The 26624-nt window shown below is 41.5% G+C and overlaps 1 long non-coding RNA gene across 1 annotated transcript in view; it reads left to right on the plus strand.

The window, feature by feature from the left end:
• Nucleotides 1–632: 632 nt before the first annotated feature.
• The window catches only part of LOC310746961, a 43832-nt gene continuing 17840 nt past the window's right edge, over nucleotides 633–26624 (plus strand). Inside the window, exons 1-2 of the long non-coding RNA XR_014540821.1 lie at nucleotides 633–2231; nucleotides 15624–15698. This is a non-coding gene — a long non-coding RNA (uncharacterized lncRNA). The remainder of the gene's footprint in view (nucleotides 2232–15623; nucleotides 15699–26624) is intronic.

Consider the following 26624-nt stretch of genomic DNA (forward strand, 5'->3'; position numbering starts at 1 on the left):
TGTTAGATTTGCCAATTTGGCATAGTTCAATAATTTCATCTGCCACTCTTCTTTCCTTGGTAAATCTTCTTGTTTCCATCTTTAGGCTAGTTACATTCTCACTGCAGTTGTTGAATATAGTAATAAAATTTTGTCCTGTTTATGTATTTCTCTACCTACTATACCTAGCAGGAAGGTTTCTGGGTTTTTTTGTAAATGTATATTTCAACATTTTAAAAAGTTCATTATATATCATTTCCCAGAAGACCTTCACTTCCTTACAAACCCACCACATATGGTAAAAAGTACCTTCTTTTTCTTTACATTTCCAACATTTATTATTTGTTCTATACATTTTTTGCTAATTTCACTGGTGTTAAATACCACCTATACATCATTTTCATTATATTTTCTTTAAGCGAACTGCATGCAGTAAAATTTATTCCATCTTTCCACCATCTTACCCAATCTTCCAACTGTATATTATAACCAATATCTTTTGCCCAATGTATCATTACAAATTTTACTTCTTCATCTTTCATATGCCATTCCAAAAGTAACTTATACATTTTTGACAATATTTTAACCTTGTTGCTTAATAGATCTATTTCAAACCTGGATCTTATTAATTCAAATACATTTTTCTTTTAGCTTCTTTAAATACTTCATTTATGTGATGATAATGTAACCAATCATTTACCAACTCTTTTATTCCCTCATATGGTTTCAATTTCCACTGGTTGTCCACCTCTTATCACCAAGTCACCATAGGTGGCCCATTTTGATTCCATATTTACCTTTTTAACAGTTGTTGCCTCTAAGGCGACAGCCACCATGGTGTTTTACGTTCTAATAAACTCTTATATCGAGACCACACCTCATAGATTGATTTTCGAATTATGTGGTTCAGAAAACCTTTATGAACTTTTGCCTTCTCATACCATAAATAAGCATGCCACCCATATCTGTTGTCATATCCTTCCAGGTCTAGTAGATTTGTATTTTTTAACAATATCCAATTCCTTAACCAACATAGGCAAGAAGCTTCATAATACAATTTCAAATCTGGCAGGGAGAAACCTCTTTCTTTAACATCTGTAAGTATTTTAAATTTTATTCTTGGTTTTTCCCCTTGCCAGATAAATTTTGTAATGTTTGTTATGTCCTAGTTTCTTCCTCCCCCTTTCCTGATTTATTGTGTTTTGTTGCTGACTCCTTTATTGTGAAAAATCTATGTGTAACTTGTGCTTATACTCTCACAGCAAAATGACAATAAATATTTCTTTAAAAAAAAACACAAGAGCATGAACAGTCTATATAAAGTACGAAGAGATAGCAACCCTGTAGTGGCGACTTGCATAACGCTTTGCTTTTGACAAGAGGAAATAGTTTTTGAGCTGGGCATAACTTTATACTTTGAGGCTTACTGGTATATAAAGGAACCCCAGTCACTGAAAATGAGAATGAAGTCAATAATGGACAGTTCAGAGAAATTTTTCCAGTTTTCTAAGAGGTGAGGAACCTGTTGCTGGGGGCTGCTTACTGGAGCCAGTGATGAATGAGACTGCAGTATGGCTGGCCCTAACGTTAGACAGAGTGAGGTAACTGCCTCAGGAGGCAGGTGCTCGGGAGGGGGAGCAATGGCAACACACACCCCTTCAGCTATTTCTTCCGAGCTCCCAAGCCATTCCCCTCTGTCTTAGGACAGAACTGTGTGTGCCACCTAGACACATCTGTATCTAGTCTGCTGCCCTTAAGTGCGATGGAGGATGCTGCTCTGTTGCCTGTATTCCAGTTGGATTTGCTTGTGCATGGAAAGGCAGTTCCCAAGAACTCCCAGAACAGGAACAAACACATAAATAAAACAATATTTTAACAATACAAAAATGAAACAAAGTTTTTGTTTTTTTAAATACCCATCCATAACAGGAATAGCAGGTTTAAGAAATGATGCATGGAAGAAAATGAAATAATTAAACAACCTGAGAAAATGAGCACACTCTGTCTCGGCATCTGAATGATATTAATACAGTATTTTGATGATGCTGCCTGAAGCTGGAAAGGATGTTGGCTGTTGTGAAAAAGTGCTAGACAGGGTGGATGCTGGACAGGGTGTATCTCTTCCCACCTCAATATGTGTTCCTTTCTGTGTGTCCTACCACAAACTCCACCAAACCATCACACCTTCTTAATCCACCATCTGCTCATCTGACATGCATTTCAATGGGTTGCTTTCCACACCCAGCTGAGTTGTGAGTATCCTTGTTTCTTCTCTTGACATGTGAGGGTGTGTATGGAATCTAAATCTCAAGAAGGCTTTGGAATGTGCTTTGGCTCTAGGAACTTGGATTGGGATTCACCTAACGAGCCTTAGGGCTTCTGCTTGCGCAATGGGGGTGTCCCCCCCCAATCTCCCATTGCCTCTCAAAATTGGCTGGTGGGGGCAGGAGAATCCCGATGTCAGGGGCTAGACTGAGGAGGAATGGTGGGAGCCACCCCTCCCTTCTCCTGAACCGGAGGGCAGTATGGATTTAGAACAGTGGCTTGCAGAAGGACATAGTTCAGAAGCTGCAGAGGGGGAAAGCTGGGAAATATTGGGAGAGGAACAGCAGGAAGGAGAAGCACCAGAGGAGAGACAGCTGACAGACTCAGTGTCTTTCCAGAGCATTCCTGACCGCCCCCTCCCAGGACCAGGCGGGCATTGAGGACAGGAGAACAGAAGGCTCAGAGGCAGAAAGATCAGATTAGCAGTCACAAGGGTGACGTAGAATAGGAGGGATGGAGGGGGTTGGACTTTATTCGGAGCAACGCCATTCTTTTAGGGAGGCTGCATTCCTTTGTCTCTCTCTGTGAACTATGGAATAAATTACTTGGTAAGAACTCCTCTTGTTTCTCTGTTTACTGGCTGCCACCAGGGGAGGGATTGGGTTCCCTGAAGCCTGACACCCCAAAATATCAGATGGTGTGATCCAATCCCAATCTTACAGGTCCAGCCTGATATTAGGTTCTCTGTACCACGAGAAGCTGCTATGTAGTAGGTGATGGATCAATTTAAATAATAATAATAATATCTGAAAACCCTAAATGGTAAAAATTTGTAATCTGGGTGTTTAAGAAAGTGCTTTTGGATATAGTGTTTGATAATTAATTGGAATGGGTTTAGATTGTGTGCCCCCTAGGGGAGAGAACAAACACTGCAAGAGTTTTAATTAAAAAAAACTAGAGAAGGAGAAAATGTCGGGAAAAAACGGAAAAAAGATAGGAGGAACACCATCGGAAAGGAAAACATCCCGACAAGAAGAGATTAAGGACCTAGATATTTTATGGTTAAAAATAAAAGAGGAGTTTAAGCAGAGTGAAATACATATGGAAAAAAAACTAGGAGAGATGCATGAGTTGATAGATAAGAAAATAGAGGGTGCAGTAGGAGAACTGTCAAGTAAAATTAAAGACTTGACAGTCCGGTCAAAAATTTTGGAAGAAACAAATAAAAAAATACAGAAAGAAGTGAAAGAACAGAGAAAGGATACAGATAGGATAAAGGATGAGATAGGAGAATTAAATAGAAATCAAGATCAAGTTTTGGATAATTTAGCGATGATTGAAATGAAACAAAAACAGTTAAATTTGAAATTTAGGGGAGAGGGAGAAGAAATAAACGAAAATATTAAAGAAAAAATGACCAAAGAACTAGCGAAATGGTTAGAATTGAAGGAAGAAGAGGTTGCATACACGGTGGAAAACGCTTTCAGAATTAAAACAAAGACCAAACAGGCAAAATCAAAAAAAGTCGCAGGAGACTGTTTAGTTATCTTTAACTCAATAGAGATGAAAAATTTGATATTGAAAATAAGCTATTAAAAAAAATTAATTATTGATGGCAGACCAATCATCATCTTTAAAGAGATACCAACCAGACTCCTGCGCAAAAGGGAAGACTATAAACAGCTGGCAAACGTTCTAAAAAAGAATAGTATACAATATAGATGGGAGTTCCCTGAAGGGATTTCCTTTTTTTATAAAGATAAAAGATTTAGGATTGCCGAGACTCAAGAAGTGAAGAAATTTTTGCGTAGATATGAGAAAGAGCTAGGAAGAGTAGAAGAGAGATATGAAGGAAGAAAGGAGGACCCAGAGGAGAGAAGAAAGAAAAAAGAGATAGGAAAAGATCAAGAAGATAAAGGCAGAGAAGAAGGAGTAGATGAAGAAGAAAAGGGAGAGGTTGTAGAGGAAGAGGAAGAAGAAGAAGAGGAAGAGAACAGAGAAAATAAAACCACTCGAATTTAAATTATTACTTACCTGTAAATTAGAAAGTACTCGTTATAATGAATTTGAAAGTTTTGTCATGGAATGTGAATGGTTTGAATGAAAAAACCAAAAGGAATAAAATTGTAAATGTGTTGAAAAGAAAGAATTTTGACCTAATCTGCCTACAAGAGACACACGTGATTAAAAAGCATAAACACATCCTGATACACAAAAAGTTGGGAGTTGAGTTCATAAACTGCATAGCCGAAAAGAAAAGAGGGGTAGTGATATATGTGAAAGAAAAATGGGAACCCAAAGTGATTTGTAAAGATGACAAAGGAAGGATTTTGGGAGTACAAATTAACTTCCAGGGTGAAAAACTTAATGTGATAAACATATATGCCCCAAACCTGAATAAACCAGAATTCTTTAAGAAATTGGAACAAATCTTATTGGAGTTAGAGTGTAACAAGACGATATTAGTGGGGGATTTCAATGGAGTGCCAAAACCAGAACTAGACAGACAATCAGGAAAGAAAAAAAGTAAACAGGGGAAACTGCCTAGATCCTTCAATAATTTGGAGGAAAACTTAGACTTGATAGACATTTGGAGACACAAACATGCAATAGAAAAGCAATTCACCTTCTTCTCAGAGCCACACAAGAGCTGGGGTAGAATCGATCAAATCTGGGTCTCAAGGGATCTTACATTAAGAACTATAAAGTGCGAAATTCAACCTAGAACTCTCTCTGATCATAACTCGGTAACTTTAGAAATAAAAGGCAAATCACAGGGCGGGTTCAGATGGAGAATGAATGAATACCTATTGGAGAACGAAGAGGTGGTAGAAAAAGCCAAAACCACCTTAAAGGACTATTTCAGCTTGAATCTTAATAAAGAAACAAGTATGGACATAGTTTGGGACGCCAGTAAAGCGGTCTTAAGAGGGTTTTTTATACAGCAAAATAGTTACAGGAGGAAAGTAAGAGAACAAAAGAAGGAGGAAATTCTTAACCAGCTAAGAGAATGTGACAAAAAATTGACAACAAACCCGAAGGATGAACAAAATATGCAAATAATAAAAATGTTACAATCTCAGTACTCAATGTTAACAAGTCAAGAAATTGAATGGAAAATCAAATCAATGAAACAAAAATACTTTGAGTCAGCTAACAAAACGGGTAAATTACTAGCTTGGCAATTACGAAGAAGGCAAAAACAAAACGTAATAAACAAGATAAAAATAGAGGAGCAATTGATAGAAGATCCAAAAGAAATAAAGGAAAATTTCCTCAAATTCTACGAGAAGTTGTACAAAAAAGAAGAAGAAGAAATAACCCGTATAGAAAAATATTTAGAAGACTACAGCGGGAAGACCATAACAGAGGAAGAAAGAACTCAATTAAATAATCCCATAAAAGCAGAAGAGATTCAAGATGCGATAAGGAAGATGAAACCAGGGAAGGCTCCGGGACCGGACGGATTGTCAGCCAAGTATTATAAAGTATTGGGAAACCAATTAACGCCAGTGCTGTGTGACATCATGAACAATATATTAAGAGGAGGAAGGGCACCAGAGACATGGAAAGAGGCTCACATTACGATGATCCCTAAACCAGACACGGATAAATTGAACATTAAAAATTATAGACCCATATCACTTTTAAATAATGATTATAAAATTTTTGCGGAGGTGATGGCAAGCAGACTTAAAAAATGTCTAGTAAATCTAATACATAAGGATCAGGCAGGATTCCTTCCAAATAGGTTACTCAAGGATAATGTAAGACACACCATAAATATTATTGAATACCTGGAATGCAAGAACGAAATACCCGCGGCGCTGATTTTTATCGATGCCGAAAAGGCATTTGATAATGTCTCATGGCAGTTCCTGTTGAAGAGTATGGAGAAAGCAGGGCTGGAGGGCGAGTTTATGGAAGGAATAAAAGCAATATATTCGAAACAATCTGCAAAATTGATTATAAATAATAACCTAACAAACTCATTTAAAATTGAAAAAGGAACAAGACAGGGATGCCCTCTATCCCCGCTTTTATTCATTATGGTACTAGAGGTAATTACAAATAAAATAAGAGTAACACCAGAGATCCGAGGGATTAAAATAGGAACAAAAGAATATAAACTAAAAGCGTATGCGGATGATTTGATGTTATCCCTGGAAAATCCGCAAAAAAGTGTTGGTAAGGCCTTGGAGCTGTTGGAAGAATTTGGCAAGCTATCTGGTTTCAAATTAAATAAATTAAAGACAAAGATGATGATCAAAAATTTGGGAAAGGAGGAAAGGGAAAAATTGGAGATACAAAATGGAATTAAGGTGTCAAAAAAAATAAAGTATCTGGGAATTTGGTTAACTACAAAAAACATAAATTTGATTCAAGATAATTATCTTACAACATGGAAGGAGATTAAAAAAGACCTAGATACGTGGAATAGAGTGAAGCTTTCGTGGACGGGAAGGATGGCAGCAATAAAAATGAACTTACTTCCAAGAATGTTATTTCTGTTTCAAAATATCCCAGTGATCAGAGGCTCTAAAATGTTTATGGATTGGCAAAAAACTCTTTCGAAATTTATATGGCAAGGGAAAAGGCCGAGAATTAGATTTAAACTTCTTACAGATCGGAAAGAGAGAGGGGGATTCTCGGTACCTAATCTGAAATTATATTTCGAGGCCGCCTGCCTTTGTTGGATCAAAGATTGGATTAATCTGGAAAACACAGATTTATTAGACCTAGAGGGGTTCGACAATAGGCACGGCTGGCACGCCTATTTATGGCAAAACAAAGAAAAGGTACACAAAGGGTTTTCAAGTCATATTATTAGAGGGCCTCTATATGAAGTGTGGGAGAGAAATAAAAAACTCCTAGAATGGAAAACACCTTGGTGGTTATCACCAACTGATATTTTAATAATTAAAAAAGTAAATATGGAAGGAGTCAGGCTGACCTACGAAGACCTACTGATAAGATCAGAAAGTGGATGGAAGATGAGAACATATGAGGAGTTGAAAGATAAATTAACAAGCTGGTTACAATTCCATCAAATAAATGCAGCATGGATAGAAGATAAAAAAGTAGGGATGAACGAGAAGAAATCCAAATTTCAGATAGAAATAATTGAAGGTAAATCCAAATTATTATCTAAAATGTATAACATTTTATTAGAATGGGACACCAAAGATGAGGAAATAAAAGAGGTTATGACAAGATGGGCAATGGATCTGGGATATAATATAGAATATGATAAGTGGCTGAAATTATGGACTAATGGAATGAAATTTTCGGCATGTGTCACACTTAGGGAAAATTTAGAAAAGATGATGTATAGGTGGTACATCACACCAGCAAAGTTAGGGAAAATGTATAAAACAGGAAATAAGAACTGCTGGAAGTGTAAAATCAAAGAAGGTAATTTTTTCCATATGTGGTGGACATGCGACGAAATGAAGAAATATTGGGAACTTATCTATAATGAGTTAAAAAAAATATTTAAATATACATTTCCCAAAAGACCAGAGGCCTTCCTACTAGGTATAATTGGGGACGAAATCAAAAAAGAAGATAAGACATTATTCCAGTATGCCACAGCTGCCGCTAGAATATTAATTGCCCAAAATTGGAAAAATCCAAACACCCCAGCAATTAGAGATTGGCAAACAAAATTATTTGAATTTGTTGAACTAGCAAAAATGACACAAAAAATTAGAAACCAAAAAAATACAAAGTTCATTAACGACTGGAATAAATTTATGATATATATCGAAGGGAATTATAGAAACCTAAAAACTATAGCAGGTTCGATATAGATCTTATGATGTGTAAATCAGTAATAATTATTAGCTGCAGGAGAAAGAAATTATTTATACTAAGAAGCCTGAAATCGGGAGGGATGGAGGTCAATAGGTGTGTAGGGGACTGGTTTAAGCATTTGAAGATATGAAGATTTAAGTGTGAAGATAAAGAACTGTAATGGAATCTGATGTTATTCTTATGTTATGACTGGACATCCATTTATTTATTTTTTGTTTTTGTTTCTTTGTAATTGTTGATTTGGTTTTTCTTTTGGTTATTTAAGCGAAACTCAATAAAAAGAAATTAAAAAAAATAAATAATAATAATATCTGCATTGTGGCATTACACCTACGTGTATCTAGGATCAAAGTGTGAGAATCAATTTTAGTTGTTTCTGAAGCAAGAGAAGGCAATGGGGTGTGGGTTTTTTTTTACAAAGAAAATGTGAAATTATGCTCTTTTATATAGCCATAGCCACACAAGGAAGCATAATTTGAATGTATATAGAACAAAAAAGTGAAAGTATTTTAGTATTTTTAAGGTCTACTGATGTGTAGCAGCTTTACAAGCGGTGGAGGAGTCCTATTGGACTAACTTAGTGGGTTTACTTAGTAGGCTACATGGGACTGGGCTGTTCATTTAAAATATACTGTAGGCTGCAGATTTCCGAAGTGCACATATGGACCTAATCCAGCTATAATGACAGACGACTAGTCCTATGCAACAACTGATAACCCCCAGAGGTGGCTGTGCACCCACAGCCACATCAAAAGACCACCCAGCCAATTCAGTCTGGTTTGGGTGACACCTCAATGCAGAAGGAGTTGTGACATCTTGGTGTACACCAACAATCATACCGGCATTGTGCACAGATCTCTTACTGGATCAGGGTGGTAGTCTTCCAGAATGCTTTTACACTTTAAACATATTTTTAGCCAAAGAGCAGGCTTCACCTATGTGGTGTATGCCAATGCAAAACAAAAACAAAACCCCTATATAAACCTGTTATTTGAATGACATAATGAGCGCTCATACCTTCCTTGGTGGGCACCCTTTGTGGGACCGCGCACAGCACCTCGGGCCACGTGGGACTCACCAGCTGGTTGGGCTGGCCCGCCTCCCTGTGCTAGTCCTTGGGGGTTTCCGCCAAACCCCAGTTAACCTCTCAGCACTGTTGGGAGATGGGGCCAGTTGCACTTCACTTTTTCAGTTTCCCAAGTTGTCGCAACTAGCTTAGGCATGCAGTTAGTATTTTTATCTAATCCCTTTGGGCAGGAATTGATTCAAACATGCCTATTTCATATTCTTGGAGCATGATCACACATGGTCCCTAAAATAATATGGTAACCTCTTAGTAATGTCACCAGCTTTGTCAACTTTGGGTGAATAATGATGCATGTTTAATGTATTCAGCTCTAATGGGTGAAATTCATCAAGTGCATTGATACCTGCCGTGTCAAAAACCTGCTGATGAGGTACTTTCTCTACTTGTGCATACACAGTGTGCCTGTTTGACCAGAAAAGCAAGAAAGTAACTTTCCTAATATGCCACAGAGCACAAAGTTTCAAAACTTTGCTGTACTTACTAACCCTGCCTCCCACACCCTTCCAACCTTTCTGAATGAGCAAGGAGTTGTGCCCCGGGGACAAGATTTTCCCTGCCTTTACATTCTTTCTTCTTTTACTAGTTTCATATCACACAGACACCCAAAATAATAGCTGAAGCCAAAAGTATAAACACAGAAATTAAATGAGACTCATTAGCTGTTTAGTGAAAGTCTTTTGAACAATCAGAAGAGGGATGCAGATCCAGACCCCCTCACTCTGCCCAGCCTGCATCCCAACTCAACAATGGTAACTATTTTATTTAAATTTGATAGTTTCATTTCTACAGAAAACCTTCACCCAAGCTGATTGACAACAAGAGAGACACGTTGGCACCCACATCAAACACACCAAACCATTTAAAATGAATTAGAATACTAAACAACAAGGTGGGGGGAGGAACCAATAAGAAGAAATCAAAGTGGGATGTCAAGCCATGCTAAAACTGAACAAACCAGGAGTGGAAAAGCTTTTGAGAAAAAAGTTCCAACTTCTGAATGTTGGTGATGTGGTAGATTTCACCCAGGTTCAGAAACATCTGTACATTTAGACAGCAAATTTTAATTGCAAGCTTTGTAGGGCTGGGAGGTTGTTTTCCCTCTTAGTACAAGGATTGTATGTGAACTGATTTCTGAAGATAATGTATTTATGTAAGATGCATGAATTTTCACCATATTTATTTACCGCTAACTTATTTGTATATACTTTTTAAACAATGTATATGCCACCCTTCAAAGTAAAACTAACCCAGTGTGGCTTATATCAAAGTCAACATGCATGATCAATAAAACCACAGTATAAAACTGAAGCATTACATCAGAGCTTTCCAAACTGTGTGTCGCAACACCTTAGTGTGTCTGTTGGCTGCAGGGTGTAGGTGTGTCTCATGAACACTCCCCGTTCTCCTCCCAGGGCTGGAAGGGGGTTAGTTTAACCTCCGGTTTGCTAATAAAACTGAATTACTGTATTGTGAAATGATGCATGTCTAAAAAGTGGTCACCAACTTGAAAAGTTTGGAAAACTCTGTGTTATTGTCATGAACTACTGCAGTAACTTGAACTATTGCTTTTGCTCTTTCAGTTCAATCATCAATTTAAGTTACTACTGATACATTATATTCAAATGATCCTATGCAATACCAGCGCTCTGCCACTGTCTCTATCCCTGTATGTTGCAATATATGAATTAATAAGGTTGAACACCACCCCAGATTGGGAGAAGTGCAAGATTCTAGGGCATCCAGGCACTTACCCAGGGTTTGTTTTCCTTGGAATGAGGTGCGCTGGAGACAGTGGTGTCTTTATGATATATGGTTTATATATAACCTGAGCCCATGAGGCAATTGCTTCTCCCATAAGGTATTGCTTCTCCCATGCCAACAGCCAGCGGCAGAGCTAGCCATGATCCCTACCTTCTCCAGGTATGCCACAAACCAGTGGGAGTGCCCAAGCCTTTGTAGACATTTATGACTTCCATATCACAGATGCAGACTTCCTTGCTGCTGCTCCCTCACCTTCAGCAAGTACTTTGAAATGCGAGGCGGGATAATGCCCATTTTGTAGCTTCCAGGGGTAAAATAGTAACCACAACAATTGCTCTTAAAGGCCAACTCTTTCTTGCCGTTTAACCTTAACACATTCAAGAACTAGTTGTGAGGATGTGGAGATTTACATGGAGATACTGGCAATCCTGGATTATTTTTGTGAATCCCTGAAAATAGAGACATCACCCCACTTTTCTGATATGCAGAAGCCCCATTCAGACATTATTGCCTCACATGGGTTGCACCCATGTCACACACACACACACCAACCCGGCTCCCTCCTTGACAGGTCTATCCACAGACCTGTAGGGGAATCCTTCTGCCGAGTGCCCTTAGAATTCTCCCTGCAATTGGGAACCTTTTGTGACCAGGCCTCACAGGATTAGTAGGACAGCACGCAGGGCAGCTAGCAGTTGATGGAGCCAGAGTCAATGGCAGACAGAGGCAGCTCATTACATACCTATCCCCCTCTGGGCCGAGTTTTACAAAGGGAACCTGGAGACTAAGTAGGAGGAAGGTGACCGCAAGTGCCACCTTCTGGACCGGTTGGACGGCAGATAGAGGATGGAAGAAAACAGACTGAGGCTGGCGGGGCAATACCTCATTGCCCCCAATGGAGGAGATACCACTGGTGGGAAGGACCCTAAATGTTCCCAGCACTTGGTGAGGATGTAGCTGGTGGGGATGTGGGCACTGGAAGTGAGGTTAGTGTGTACTGTTCAGTTCCTCTCTCCACATGAACATAAGAATAGCCTGCTGGGTTGGGCCAATGGCTCATCTAATACAGCATCCTCTTCTCACTGTGGCCAACCAGTGTTCTCCATGTGTTCTCAAGCAAACACCTGGCTAGGGGTCCGGTGAATGCTGATATTTAGGTGACTGTCTCAAAGCAGTGATGCCCTGCGGATGCTGACATTCAAAAATACACCATTGGTATTGTCAAAATTCACATTTGAATGCTGACAGGCACTATAGCACATATGCATTGCACACCAGAGTTAATAGCTGGATAGCATCACATTTGAATACCTTGTGTTTACTTTGGCAAATATAAAAAATAGCGAAAACTGAAATGGTCAAGATTTTGATGGCAGACCTTTAGGCTACAACACTTTCTTAGGTGGAGAAATTATTACACCTGATACTTCTCTGTGAGCCACATTGTTACCAACTCCTCTTGTGTATTTATGCTACAACACATTTCAACTCCTGCCCCTTCTGCACCATCAGTAAAAATCAACAATTTTGACAACTGTTGTCTGAAAGTTTTTTCCCAATTAATGAGAAAGGGCACAGTCAAATTAATGCTGCTAGACTGTTCTTGCCCTGTTACATATCCTTGTTATCTAACCACAGTACATGAGCCTCTGTCAGCTCCCACTTAGTTCTCAGGGACATTATGCAAAAAGGTATGTTGCAATTACTAGGTTTGTGAGCAGCACTTTTCTCAGCAGGTTTGTCTGTGTCACCCATCTGCAGCTCCAGGCGTGACAAATCTCTTGCAATCGTTTTGCCTTTCTTACCATTTCTTTACCATCATGGGTGCAACAGCTGGTTCAAGAATATAATAAGCTCTGTGTGCTCCATACAAATTGTTTGTTGGGAAAAGTTGCTGGACAGAAACATTAGTATGTTCAAGCATGAAAAACATACCAGAAAACATCCAGTAACAGCACAACTCACTACACTAATCTCTTGTGATTAGGCTGGTGGTTTATTATCTTTGTGCCTATGGAGAGAGGGAGTGATTTAAGGTGTTTGGTGCTGCCTGTGAGGCAGGAGCCAGGGCAGCAGGAGGAGGAAGGGGCAGGGCAGTCTGAGACAGAGGGAGGTGCACGGGATGTGGCGGAGGAGAAAGAGACTGAGCCAGGGCCAGTGGATTCCCTGCCATGATCTCCCACCCTGCTGTCTCCTAGAGCCAGGAGGGCAGCAATGGCTTCTGTGTAAGTGGCGCCTCAGGTTGAGCACATGCCCCAACAGATGAGGATTCATAAGCTGCTGCTGGTGTGTGTGTGTGGAGGGGGTCCTCCTGTTGCTTCAACTGTTCCACAAGGCACAAATCTGAGGACAGCTGCCTAGATGCTAGAAGATTGTGTGTCCCTGGAGCACTGTGGGAGCTGTTGTAAGTGCTTCTTTGTCAATAAAGACTGCCAATGTGAGCTTTCCTTGTCTGGGGGTAGGATAAGACACGTGAGGCTAAAAAGTGTGTCCATCCAAAAGTGATGTAATTCCACTAGGCATCCAATGTTCTCATCATATCTGAAATGTGTTGGCAGAGAGAGCAGAATTCAGCTCCAACAGAGGTTTCACCATTGGAAATGAATTCTGCAATCCATTCTGCACGTGTTGGGTAGGAGAGGGCTCCTGACAGATCCAGATTCTTGCAGCCTTGGCTTGAATCTGATACTTTTGAAATTCAAGCTAGGGCTGCAAAAGAAGAACGCAAGTGCACTTCCATATCTTCCTTTGCTGCCATAGCTTGATTTCTTTTTTGAACTTTCCCAATCCAACTTTTCCCATGTCTGACATCATATGATATCGCATGTGAGAAGGGTAGTTGTGGTTTGCTCAAAACAGCCTTGTGGACCTCATTAGGCACACAGGAGATTTATTATCACTGATATAGACAGTGCATCTCTGTGCAAGGCTTCTGTGAGGGTTTATGCAGATCAGAAGTTTATTCTAGTTAGCAATTAATGCCCACATTTTTTTAAACAGGGAGATTACTATGCAGATCAAGACAAGTGGAGTAGTTGTCATTCTGTGCGATTCCTCCCCCCATGGTTTCATCAGTAGCTGCCAGAATTCATTTTACAATAACAAGCATTTTAACGGCAAACTTTTGAAACACTGGCAACCTGGTCTTGCAAGCAGGTTGCCCAAAACAGGTCTAAAATATCTAAATACTTTGGATGGAGTAGGAAAAAGAACCAATAATGAGAAAGTAACAAAATTAAAACTATTGTATCCTGCCTTTCCTCACAAAATTGTCAAGTGTTAAAACCAATGCAATACTGTATTACAATCATCTACAAACCAAAAGCTTTCTTTGAAAGGAAGGTTTTTACTAGGGATGTTCACCAACCTCAAGTTTTGGCTTGATGCTAATCCAGCGTCTTGGAAAATAGCCTGATTCGGGACTGGGCCGCTTTGCCTTTGTTCCAAATCCAAGTGGGGTGTGTGTGTGTGTGTTGGGTACCTGAAAAAAGAATTTAAGGAACTATCTATAACTTTAAAATGCAACAACATTTTTGGGGGAGTAGAATTAGAATCCTACCAAATCTCAAGAGATAGCTACAGTGGTACCTCTAGTTACATACTTAATTCATTCTTAACCTGAAGCACCACTTTAGCTAATGGGGCCTCCCGCTGCTGCCGCACGATTTCTGTTCTCATCCTGAAGCAAAGTTCTTAACTCGAGGTACTATTTCTGGGTTAGCGGAGTCTGTAACCTGAAGCGTATGTAACCCGAGGTACCACCGTACAGTGGTTTTCCAGCAAAGGCAGCTTTTTCAATTTGGGGTGATTGAAAAAGGATAAATTTAGTCTTCGCTATCGTTTTGTGAGCAATTTGTTTGCAAATAGACAGAAAGGCGCCATTGGCGCAGCCAAGGAGGAGGGCAGAGGGGGGCAGGGCAGAGGGGGGCAGCCCCCCCCGATCAAGTAAACAATAGAAATACTTAACTAACTGACCAATCATGTTGGTGCTCCCCCCCAACAAAAGTCCTGTCCTCCCTAACTTAAGTCCTGCCTGTCCCCAACAAAAATCCTGGCTATGCCCATGTAAGGAACATGCCAAATTTCAGGATTGATGCAGAAATTTTGCCCTAGGCAATCTGCTCTATTTGTCACCAAAAGTCAGAGGGGGAGCTAAGCTGAAAGCTGATTTGGCAGGTGTCAATGTGATGGCAGAGGCAAAAGGACGAACATCCAGCATCTTCCAAGCTAGCACCACTCGTAGAACATAGAATGCATTCCTTCAACATCCCTTGCCCAAAGCACTCTGATAGGATTTCTGGTAATGCCATTCTCAATTTTGGCATTTCTCAGCTTCTTTTTTCCCCAGACGTAAATTTGGTTCTCCACCCTTCCACACCAGTTTGTCATTTTTTTTAAGTCCTCATGAAAATTCAAAATTATTTCAAAACAACTTTCTCTTACATAATGCATTTTTGTAATTTTTCACCAACATGTTGATTTTATGCACACTTTATCTTAGTATATGCATTTTGTTGACAGCACACTCCAAAATTCTGACCTTTGAAAATAACAATAAGTTAACAATAGTGCCTTTCAACAAATTACCTCACTGGAGCATTGCATTGCAGAATATGGAGAACTGTGAATTTTGAAGGATGACTTTCGAAGGATAAAATGTGCTGTCAGCAATATTCTTATGATGCACAACTCTGATTCTCTTTTACAACTGCAGGTGTGGCAGTGGATGTTCTGGATCATTAACTGGCAATGGACTGGATGAGAGCCAATTGACTGAAGCTTCCTTAAGGTAAGAGTGAGGTGCTAATAATGGGTGGTTTGCTAGACTGGATGGGTAAGGCCCATCTGCTCTGGGTAGGGTTACTCTCCCTGTGAAGGAGCAGGTACCTAGCTTGGGGTTACTTCTAGGATCCATTACTGTCAATTGAGGCACAGGTGGCTTCAGTGGCATACAGTAGCTTCTGTAAGCTTTGGATGGTGACCCAGCCATGCCTGCATCTAGACATCTGTTGACCGTGCTCTTGTAGCCTCTAGTTTAGATTACTACAACGTGTTATACATGAAGCTGCCTTTGAAAACGGATCACAAATTGTAGCTGGTGCAGAATTTAGCTGAGAGACAGCAGACTGAGGCAAGACAGTCTGAACATATAACACCAATTTTAGTGCTACCACAGTGGCAACCAATCATGTTATGGGCTCAGTTGAAAGGCCTGGCTTTGACTGATAAAGCCTCTTGTGGCTCAGGATCCCAATTTCACAAGGACTGCCTCTCTTCACATGAACCAAGACATAACTTGCATCCATAATCCGAGGCCCTTTTCCACGTGCCTACTCCCACGTGGAGGAGGATGATACGAGATGACGAAATGTGGGTGGCTCCCTGCCTAAGCAATGCTCTCCTCAAGTCAACGCTCCTAGTACTATTGATGGCTGTTCTTAGGTGCCAGGCAAAAATGTTTCTATTTTCTCAGGCCCTTAATTCGGAGGGTTATTAGGTACATCTGTGACTCCTCTTGTTCTCATACTTTCACTAGTGTAGATTGGAACTCCCTTTTTATAAATATTATATGCATTTTAGGTTATTATTTTTGCTCTTATTTTTGGTGATAATGTGCCTTTACAGTTGTTTTGAGGCTGTTTATGTAAAAAGGGATGAAGCTGTGATGATAATTATGTGATATGGTAGTGCTGATAGAATCCAGTTGTCCCTCATCCCTAGCTGCAGGGCTGGACAACTCATGAGGCAAAGTGAGGCAACTGCTTCAAGGGCAGCAGTTCTGGCCTCCAAGGAATGCATTGCCTGCTGCTACTCCCACAGTGGCAACAGCAGCTACGGTGAGCTCTTAGAGGCCACATTGACCCCTCCCATGTTGCCTCTACAGTGGACTCTTGGCCAATAGGAGGCACTGCTAGTCTCCTCCCCCCTTGTTCCTGATGTAGATCTTCACTAACCCCCTTTTCCCTGGCTGGGGGTGGGGGGAAGTACCATTTTGTGGGTCACCTCAGGTGCCAAAATGTATTGGGCAGGCCCCACCTAACTGTCAGTCACAAAAGAGCCCTGCCTCCCTGCGCTCCTCACCAAGGTGTTTTCCTTATATGGCAAGCTTAAGGAGAAACGTTTCCATTTTTGCAGATACACTGTCTGCAGGCCTTTAATTTTTTTTTTTTAATTTTCCTTTTCATTACAGTGGTACCTCAGGTTAAGTCCTTAATTCGTTCCGGAGGTCTGTTCTTAACCTGAAACCGTTCTTAACCTGAAGCACCACTTTAGCTAATGGGGCCTCCTGCTGCTGCCGCGCTGGAGCATGATTTCTGTTCTCAACCTGAAGCAAAGTTCTTAACCTGAAGCACTATTTCTGGGTTAGCAGAGTCTGTAACCTGAAGCGTATGTAACCTGAAGCGTATGTAACCCAAGGTACCACTGTACAGAGATTTCTCTGAATCCCATGGCTTCTCCCCCCATCCCCTCAGTGGGTCCTAATGTCAACGTTTTCAACTGCATATTGTATCATAATCTATGTTTTATATCTATCCATATTATCCATCATGTTTGTTACACTACAAGTGTTCTAATAATCCTGCTAATGTTTTCATCTGCTTACAGTGGTCTCCTAAATAAATTATAATTTTTCCCATTTGTCTGCAGGCCTTTTAAATCTCTACACCTAGGGTTGCCATATGTCTGGAATTTCCTGGACATAGCCAGTAATTGGCCGTCAGAAACAGTGTCCTGGAAAATCCAGATGTTTGGCAACCCATGTCGGCAGTGTCGTTTTTGTCCTAAAATAGCTCAAAAACTTCCCCCCCAAAACAGAGAGATTTTGCATATATATATGCAAAAGAGGGACGCGGGTGGCGCTGTGGGTAAAACCTCAGTGCCTAGGACTTGCCGATCGTATGGTCAGCGGTTCGAATCCCCGCGGCGTGGTGAGCTCCCGTCTTTCGGTCCCAGCTCCTGCCCACCTAGCAGTTCGAAAGCACCCCTAAGTGCAAGTAGATAAATAGGTACCGCTTTATAGCAGGAAGGTAAACGGCGTTTCCGTATGCTGCGCTGGTGCTGGCTCGCCAGAGCAGCTTTGTCACGCTGGCCACGTGACCCGGAAGTGTCTGCGGACAGCGCTGGCTCCTGGCCTCTTAAGTGAGATGAGCGCACAATCCTAGAGTCAACCACTCTGTCAAAAAAAGCTTTTCTGTCCAGATTTTCACTTTTTGAAATATGGCAACCCTACTAAATCATACTTAATTGCTTCAGAAGCCATGATTTGGTTCTTATCATTGTAAGAAGAGCTTGCTGGATCAGGCCTATGGCCCATATAGTCCAACATCCTATTCTCACAGTGGCCAACCAAATGCCTGTGGGAAACCAGCAAGGAGGACCTGAACACAAGAACATCTCCTCTAGCAACTGATACTCAGAACTGCTTCCAGCTGTGGAGGCAGAGCATAGCCATAATGGCTAGTAGCCATTGATAGTCTTTACTTTCATGAGAGGTAAAGGGAGAGGGAGAACAACTTTTCTCTGTTGATTTCCTCCATGCCGTGCTTAATTTTATAAACTATCATGTCACCTCTTACTCATCACCTTTCCTATCCCCTCCTAAGGGAGCCACTCACTCACAATACCTCTGTCTTGCCAGGATTCAATCTCAGCTTCCCCCCTTCCCCCCATCTCCTTTGCCTTTGCCTTATGGTGGACAAGGCTTGTGGGGGGAGAGGTTTCTCAGCCTCTCCCATCCAATTTCCTGAAATGCTAGTCTCTTGAGTGGTTCTCAGAGGCAGGACTGGAACTACAGTGGTACCTTGGGTTACAAACGCTTTGGGTTACAAACACTTCGGGTTACAAACTCTGCTAACCCAGAAGTAGTACCTCAGGTTAAGAACTTTACCTCAGGATGAGAACGGAAATCCCCATTAGCAAAAGCGCACCTCAGGTTAAGAACGGTTTTGGGTTAAGAACTGTACTGTAACACAGCGTCCCCAATTCCCATTCCTCAGAGCTGGTTCAAGAGTGTACCATGGTCAATGGGATCAAAACCCATGAGAGATCAAGAAACAGGAGCATGGCCACACTGCTGCAGTTCTGCCTTCTGCCACCAAAGCCAACTCAGTCCCATGGCCAGGCCTGAACCCAGATTGAAATGAACCCAGAATGGATTGAGTCTCTCCATTCAGAGAACTGCCCATCTATTCCTACTCTCTGCTTGCCAATTCTTGGCCCACAAGGAGACTTGCCCTCTTCTTCTGTGACTGCTAAGCTTACTCGGGAATCTTTAGTAAGGTACCTTGCTGGAAGCTTGTTGAAAGTCCAAGTGCCCCTTGTGATGGGCGGGTGGCAGAGTTTCTAGGGCTGCAGTGAACGTATCTTGTTACTATTGCTACATTAGCATTCGTTTCGCCATCTGTTCTCATAAGGCTGACTGGAAGCATGACTAAGCTTTGCTGGGATCTCCCCGGCTTAGCAGGGCCATTGATTCTTATCCTGCCCAAGGTAAATGAACCAGTTATGAAAGCAGAGATGCTGTGCATCAATTATCAAATTAAATTAAAATTCAGTCACCAGGAGCTGACAAGGAAATAAGGAATTTTAATTCATATCCAGCTAAATCTAAATCCTTTAGCCTAATTACACTCTGTGGTGACTTAGGGCCAAAGAAGGGCACATAAAGTATTGGTGCAGCTTCAGCTGCTGTAGATCCACACACAGGCAAGAACCAGATTTAATCCAATTCCACTCCAAAATTAGAAAGTTAATCACTATTCCTTTAAAAAAATAAATAAAGCACATTTTTGGAGGTGCCCAGCATGAAAGCCCCCAGGCCTATTTCCCTGTTGTTGTGCTGAATTTTATGTACTCTGGATTGTCTAATATTCTTAGGAATTTCACCCACTGTGGTCAAAAGAAAAAATAGTTAAAATTCTATCCAATTTTTAAAAGTCTATATTTTTATAGAAATATGAAATGCAGCAAATTTATATTCAAAAAGTTATATGGCAGTAAAATCACCATAAAGCTGAAAGATGGCCAATGAAAAAGAAACTAAAACTCTTAAAAGCCCTTGGGTACATTGCACTAAGTACCGTAGCAGTATTAGCGTGCTCAACTTTACATTGGTTGTGAACCATACACCTTTTTTCCTCTTTTCTTTTGCATGGTGGTGGTATAAAGGAAACAAAAGGTAATAGGGAATTAACAAACATACTTAAAGAAAGTAAACATGGATAGAAAGGATTATGGAGTCCATGGGCGGCATCCAACTCAACAGTGCAAGGATGCTGCACAACTTTCCTGCCCTCTCCTCTCCCACTGTGATCCTCAGACCAGTTCTGTTCTGGGTTTTCTCCCAAGCCGCTGGGGAGATTTGTGAGGTGTGCACTGGGTGTGCACTGGGTGTGCAGGGAGAAGAGAGGATGGGAAAGTTTTATTGTGCTGCTAAATATCCTTGCAGGAGTGGAAATGTTTAGTTGGACACCACACCTTGTTTTTAGAGCTACAGACAATGCAGGATATTCTACACTACATCAATTGGTAAACGAAATAAAATTTCACCAAACAAGGATGTGGAGCCCTCAGATCTTCCATACAACCTCCACATAATGTATTCCTGTCCTGGTAATATGTGTACAGTGGTACCTTGGGTTAAGAATTTAATTTGTTCCAGAGGTCCGTTCTTAACCTGAAACTGTTCTTAACCTGAGGTACCACTTTAGCTAATGGGGCCTCCCGCTGCCGCCACGTAATTTCTGTTCTCATCCTGAAGCAAAGTTCTTAACCTGAGGTACTATTTCTGGGATAGTGGAGTCTGTAACCTGAAGCATCTGTAACCTGAAGTGTCTGTAACCCGAGGTGAAGTTCCAGATTCAATGCAGCAATTCAAAAGAAATATTTTATTAACAAGCAAACCTTCTCTAACTGAACAAGCTGACGGGCCTCAGAGGCGGAGCTAGCTGTGCACCCAGGAGCTAGCCACCCGCGGGGGCAGGGCTAACCGCCTGTGGGGGCTCCCCTGCAGCGAGCGGCCCAGGGGGGGCCGCGCAGCGATGTCACCCCCCCTCAGGGATGACATCTAGGTTGCCCCCCCGCCCCCTTCCCCTGACACTGACAGGCCTACTCTTAAGAGGCTATTTGTTTTAAAGATAAAGTAACATCTACCATCATAGAGAGACGCCAATACTTTGGCCACCTCATGAGAAGAGAAGACTCCCTGGAAAAGACCCTGATGTTGGGAAAGATGGAGGGCACAAGGAGAAGGGGACGACAGAGGATGAGATGGTTGGACAGTGTTCTCGAAGCTACCAGCATGAGTTTGACTAAACTGCGGGAGGCAGTGGAAGACAGGAGTGCCTGGCGTGCTCTGGTCCATGGGGTCACGAAGAGTTGGACACGACTAAACGACTAACTCAACAGCCATCATGGAGTTGTGGGGGGCAAGGAGGCTGCAGAATAAGAGAGAGGAGGAGGCATGGGAATGGAGGTGTTCTGTGTGCAGGGGGCAATTGAGGAAAGGAAGGAGGAGAAGGGAGGGGAAATGGGGGGGTTACAAAAAAGGAGGGATCAGGAGGCATGGCAATGAGGGTGAAGATGAAGATGTCTGGTAGTATTCACTCCCTTGATGATTTCTGATGGACCATTCCAGTCTTTGTCTCTTAACTGCCAGGTTGGCATGGCTCATCAGTGTAAGCTGCACCCAGCAGCGTTTGGCACAGCTTAATGAAATCTTGATTAACTCTTGGCACAGCTTAATGAAATCTTGATGGCCAAGGCTAGAGACCAATAGTGGTAGCCTCTCCACCCCAGCTGTTCCTCCTGGGTCCTCTGGCCATGGCCTCCTTTTGACCCCCCCCCCATATCTAGCCCGTTTCCCTCAGTACTATTGCCAGTATTGAAATACAGTAAGATTCAGCTGCCAGTCCAGTAGGCTTCCAAAATTGGGTGTGTGTGGGCTCAGGATCTTGTCCTTTGCTTTAGGCAGCAAAACATCTTCAGCCATCTCTGCTTTCTGATGGAATAGTGAAGGAATGATGCTGAATTTCCTAAGTTGTGTGCCCCAAAGCAAGGTCAGTTTTATTGCTGGCTTTATTCTAGGGTTGTGTACACAGCACATAGTTAAAGCACATCTAAAGCACAAGATGCTCCCCCCCCCAAATCCTGAGAACTGTCATTTGCCAAGTCAGCTGGGAACTGTAGCTCTGAGAGGAGGAAACTACAATTCCTAGGATTCTTTGGGGGAAGTCATGTTCTTTAAATGTATGATGTGTACAGAGCCTATGTTTAAAATCAAGGTTGCCTTCAGTGAATCTTGCTCCGGAGTCCCTTATATGTTTGAAAAAACCCTAGGGCTTTTCCTTCAACCTTGCTGTGATTTGATGAAGTGGGTGAAAGGAACAATATTGCCCCTTGTGCACCTTGGGTCTTGTCAAAGATAATCTCAGACATTTTAATGAGCTCTATTTAAGGAAGAACAAGTAAGGTAACCCAAGCAAAGGATGTGTGAGCAGTGTATTAGAGAGGTGCAGTCTGAGCACCCAAAAGGCTCTTTTCCCTCTATCATTATATTTAATAGCAGGCAGGAACTCTGGAGGAGAAGCACCAATTATACAATGACTCGGGGCTTGCTGCTACAAGCCAGGATCAAATGTTTCCGAGACAGTTTATTGTAACTCGATGCACTGATGAGTTTGCTCTAGGCAAATTCTTAATCTGTTTAATGACTGGGAACTGTTTAATCCACCTTCTATTGAGAAAGGGTTACAAGTTTAATATTCAAAATCCCTGCCTGAACTGATGCGGGTCTTGGTATATGACAGACATGAAGAACCATGTTGTTGTTGTTGATTTGATTTATATGCTACACTTTATCCTAAGATCCCAGATTGATGTACAACCTTTTTTAAAATAATAATAATAATTTTTATTATTTTCAATTAAAAAATCCAATATATGCCACATTGTATCAGTACCAGATTACCCCACACATTTCCCATTAACATTAAAAAATAATTAAAAAGGACACATTTTGCCCCCCCCCCAATCCCCAGACTTCCCTCCATCCCCTCTTCTGGTTCTTTAAACAAACCAAATCATCTTACATTCCAGATCCCTTTTCCCAAATTTCCAACTACTAAACAATTAAACTTGTGGTGTACAGCACAGATATTTTAAACATTCAGACCACTTTATACGTTACACATCTATGCTTTCATGCTATTTCCCCTTTTAAAATTATCCTAACTGTTGCTTTTTGCAAGCATTTAATCCATGTCTGCTGATGTTCCAATTTATTTCCAACCATTTTCCAGACTGTTAGCTGTTCTTTCCCCCCCCCCTTACTTTGGCATATTTAAATCTCCTCCAAAAGAGGCTACCCATTAGGACAAATCCCCATTTCAGCCCTCCTTCCTTCCAAATTTCTCTCTGTCTCCACAGTTGTGATTTCACCCAAATTTCTCTATTTCCTGTCTGTACTCATATTTAAAACAAAAAATTTTTTTCCTTCCAGTAGCACCTTAAAGACCAACTAAGTTAGTTCTTGGTATGAGCTTTCGTGTGCATGCACACTTCTTCAGATACACTGAAACAGAAGTTGCCAGATCCTTCTATATAGTGAGAAGGTGGGGAGGGGTATTACTCAGAAGGGTGGTGGGGATGGGTGGTTGGCAGATAGCTGTGATGAGCCTGTTGACGACTCTTAACGACTGCAATAGGTCTTACAGGAAAAAGCAAGGGGTGAGAAGGTGAAAAATGGCTTTGTCATGTATAATGAGATAAGAATCCAATGTCTTTGTTCAGACCAGGTCTCTCCATGGTTTTAAGTTTGGTAATGAGTTGCAATTCAGCAGCTTCTCTTTCCAGTCTATTTCTGAAATTCCTTTGTAGTAATACAGCTACTTTGAGATCTTGTATAGAATGTCCTGGGAGATTGAAGTGTTCTCCTACTGGTTTCTCTGTCTTGTGATTCTTGATGTCCGATTTATGTCCGTTTATTCTTTGGCGTAAGGTTTGGCCTGTTTGTCCAATATAGAGAGCTGAGGGACACTGTTGGCATTTGATGGCATATACAATGTTGGACGATGAGCAATTAAATAGTCCCGAGATGGTATGTGTGATGTTGTTGGGGCCAGTAATGGTGTTGTCCGGGTGTATGTGGCAGCAAAGTTGGCATCTGGGTTTATTGCAGGCTCTGGTGCCAGTGTCCGTGTTACGTCTGGTTGTAGTATTATTGTGGGTTAGGAGTTGTTTAAGATTGGGTGGCTGTCTGTAGGCAATGAAAGGTCTTCCTCCCAGAGCTTGAGAAAGAGAACTGTCATTGTCCAGGAGAGGTTGTAGATCTCTGATGATGCGTTGTACTGTTTTAACTTGGGAGCTGTATGTGATGACTAGAGGTGTTCTGTTATTTTCTTTTTTGGGTCTGTCTTGCAGCAAGTTCTCTCTGGGTATCTGTCTGGCTCTGTTGATCTGTTGTCTAACTTCATCTGCTGGGTATTTTAGTTCTAAAAAGGTTTGCTGTAGATCTCTTAGGTGAGAGTCTCTGTCTGTAGAATTGGAACAGATACGGCTGTAACGTAGTGCCTGGCTATATACAATGGACTGTTTGGTATGTTTGGGATGGTAGCTAGAGGCATGTAGATATGTTTGTCGGTCAGTTGGTTTACGGTATAAGGTGGTGTCTATGCATCCATCCTGTATTTTTATAGTAGTGTCCAAAAAATGTATTTCTTGCATAGATTGATTCATTGTTAGGTTGATTGTGGGGTGAAAATCATTGAATTTCTGGTGGAAGGTGTCCAGGGTCTGTTGACCATGTGTCCAGATGATAAAAATATTGTCAATGTATCGCAGGTACAAGAGAGGTTTGAGTGGGTAGGAGTTTAGGAAACGTTGTTCTAAATCTGCCATGAAGATGTTGGCATACTGTGGGGCCATGCGGGTGCCCATTGCTGTGCCGCTGATCTAGCTGCTGAATTCCACAAGCTGCTGAATTGCAACTCATTACCAAACTTAAAACCATGGAGAGACCTGGTCTGAACAAAGACATTGGATTCTTATCTCATTATACATGACAAAGCCATTTTTCACCTTCTCACCCCTTGCTTTTTCCTGTAAGACCTATTGCAGTCGTTAAGAGTCGTCAACAGGCTCATCACAGCTATCTGCCAACCACCCATTCCCACCACCCTTCTGAGTAATACCCCTCCCCACCTTCTCACTATATAGAAGGATCTGGCAACTTCTGTTTCAGTGTATCTGAAGAAGTGTGCATGCACACGAAAGCTCATACCAAGAACTAACTTAGTTGGTCTTTAAGGTGCTACTGGAAGGAAAAAAAATTTTTGTTTTGACTATGGCAGACCAACACGGCTACCTATCTGTAACTCATATTTAAAGCTCCTCAAGAAGCTGCTACCAATTAAGGCCATTTCCAGTTTCAGCTCCTCTTGTCTTAACATTGGTGATTTTACCAATACTTCCTCAAATATTTTTTGTGTATGCTGCCCTTCAGATTCCCCTGCTTTTTGCTTTTGGATTTTCTTCATAACAGTTAGCCTCCCTTCCCCCCGCTACAAACTGTCCCTCCTGTCTTTGCCCGATAGTCTCCCCTGCGTCTATTCTTGTTTCCGGTTCTTCCGCCGTGTTGTTATATTGATCCAATCTGGTACTGATGGTCTCTGATATCTTAGCCATACTTTCCATAAATTCTCTTTTCCATTGGTTCCAAAATTCCATAATTTCCGCATCTGAGCTCATCTCTGGCTGCCCTGCCCCCTGTCCTTCCATTGTTTTCAGCACAGCCGGTTTTCTTCATCAGTCCTGATTAAGTCCAAGGCCATTCAATACAGTTCCCCAGTAAACACCAGGGGGTTCCAGTACTTTTCCAGGGGGAATGTATTCAAACCGCTTGCCCGCTTTTCCGAAATGTCTCAGAATGGGGTACAAAGTCACTTGCAAACTGTTCCTTAAAGTCTCAGTTGTGTTTATTGAGCAGACTTCAAGCTTCTTCCTTCTTTTATTCCTCCCAACAGGAAATCTTATAATCCTCAGCAAAGCTCTTCATATATCTTAATCCAAGTCTCTTCTGCTGAGTTCCTCAGCACAGTACAAAATTAAATTCCCAGTTTTATAATCCATTAGTGATAATATGCAATTATGAATAGAGTTCAGTTGTTAAGAACTTTCCTTTCCACAACCACAAACGAAAGGTTTGAGACAGTGGTGTTAGGGCTCCCTGACGCTCACAGGAATCTCGCATTGCCTTCCTTTTTCTGTCTCTCAACAGAGCATCGTAGCCACTTTTAAACTCTCCTGATACAGTGGTACCTTGGGTTAAGAACTTAATTCGTTCCGGAGGTCCGTTCTTAACCTGAAACTGTTCTTAACCTGAAACACCACTTTAGCTAATGGGGCCTTCTGCTGCTGCTGCGCCGCCGGAGCATGATTTCTGTTCTCATCCTGAAGCTAAGTTCTTAACCCGAGGTAATATTTCTGGGTTAGCGGAGTCTGTAACCTGAAGCGTATGTAACCTGAAGCGTATGTAACCTGAAGCGTATGTAACCCGAGGTACCACTATATTGACAATCAGTAAAGAATGGGTTTTAGTGACTCATCAGCAGGCACTTGTCCATAAGTTTTTAATAAAAGAAGTTCTCCTACTTGCAACTTTTCTCCATGTAACGTAATTTATCCAGAAATCGAAGGGTGGACCTCCTGTTTTAACCCT

This window comes from Podarcis filfolensis (assembly GCF_964270895.1).
Source record: "Podarcis filfolensis genome assembly, chromosome: 1".
In the NCBI taxonomy this organism is placed as follows: domain Eukaryota; kingdom Metazoa; phylum Chordata; class Lepidosauria; order Squamata; family Lacertidae; genus Podarcis; species Podarcis filfolensis.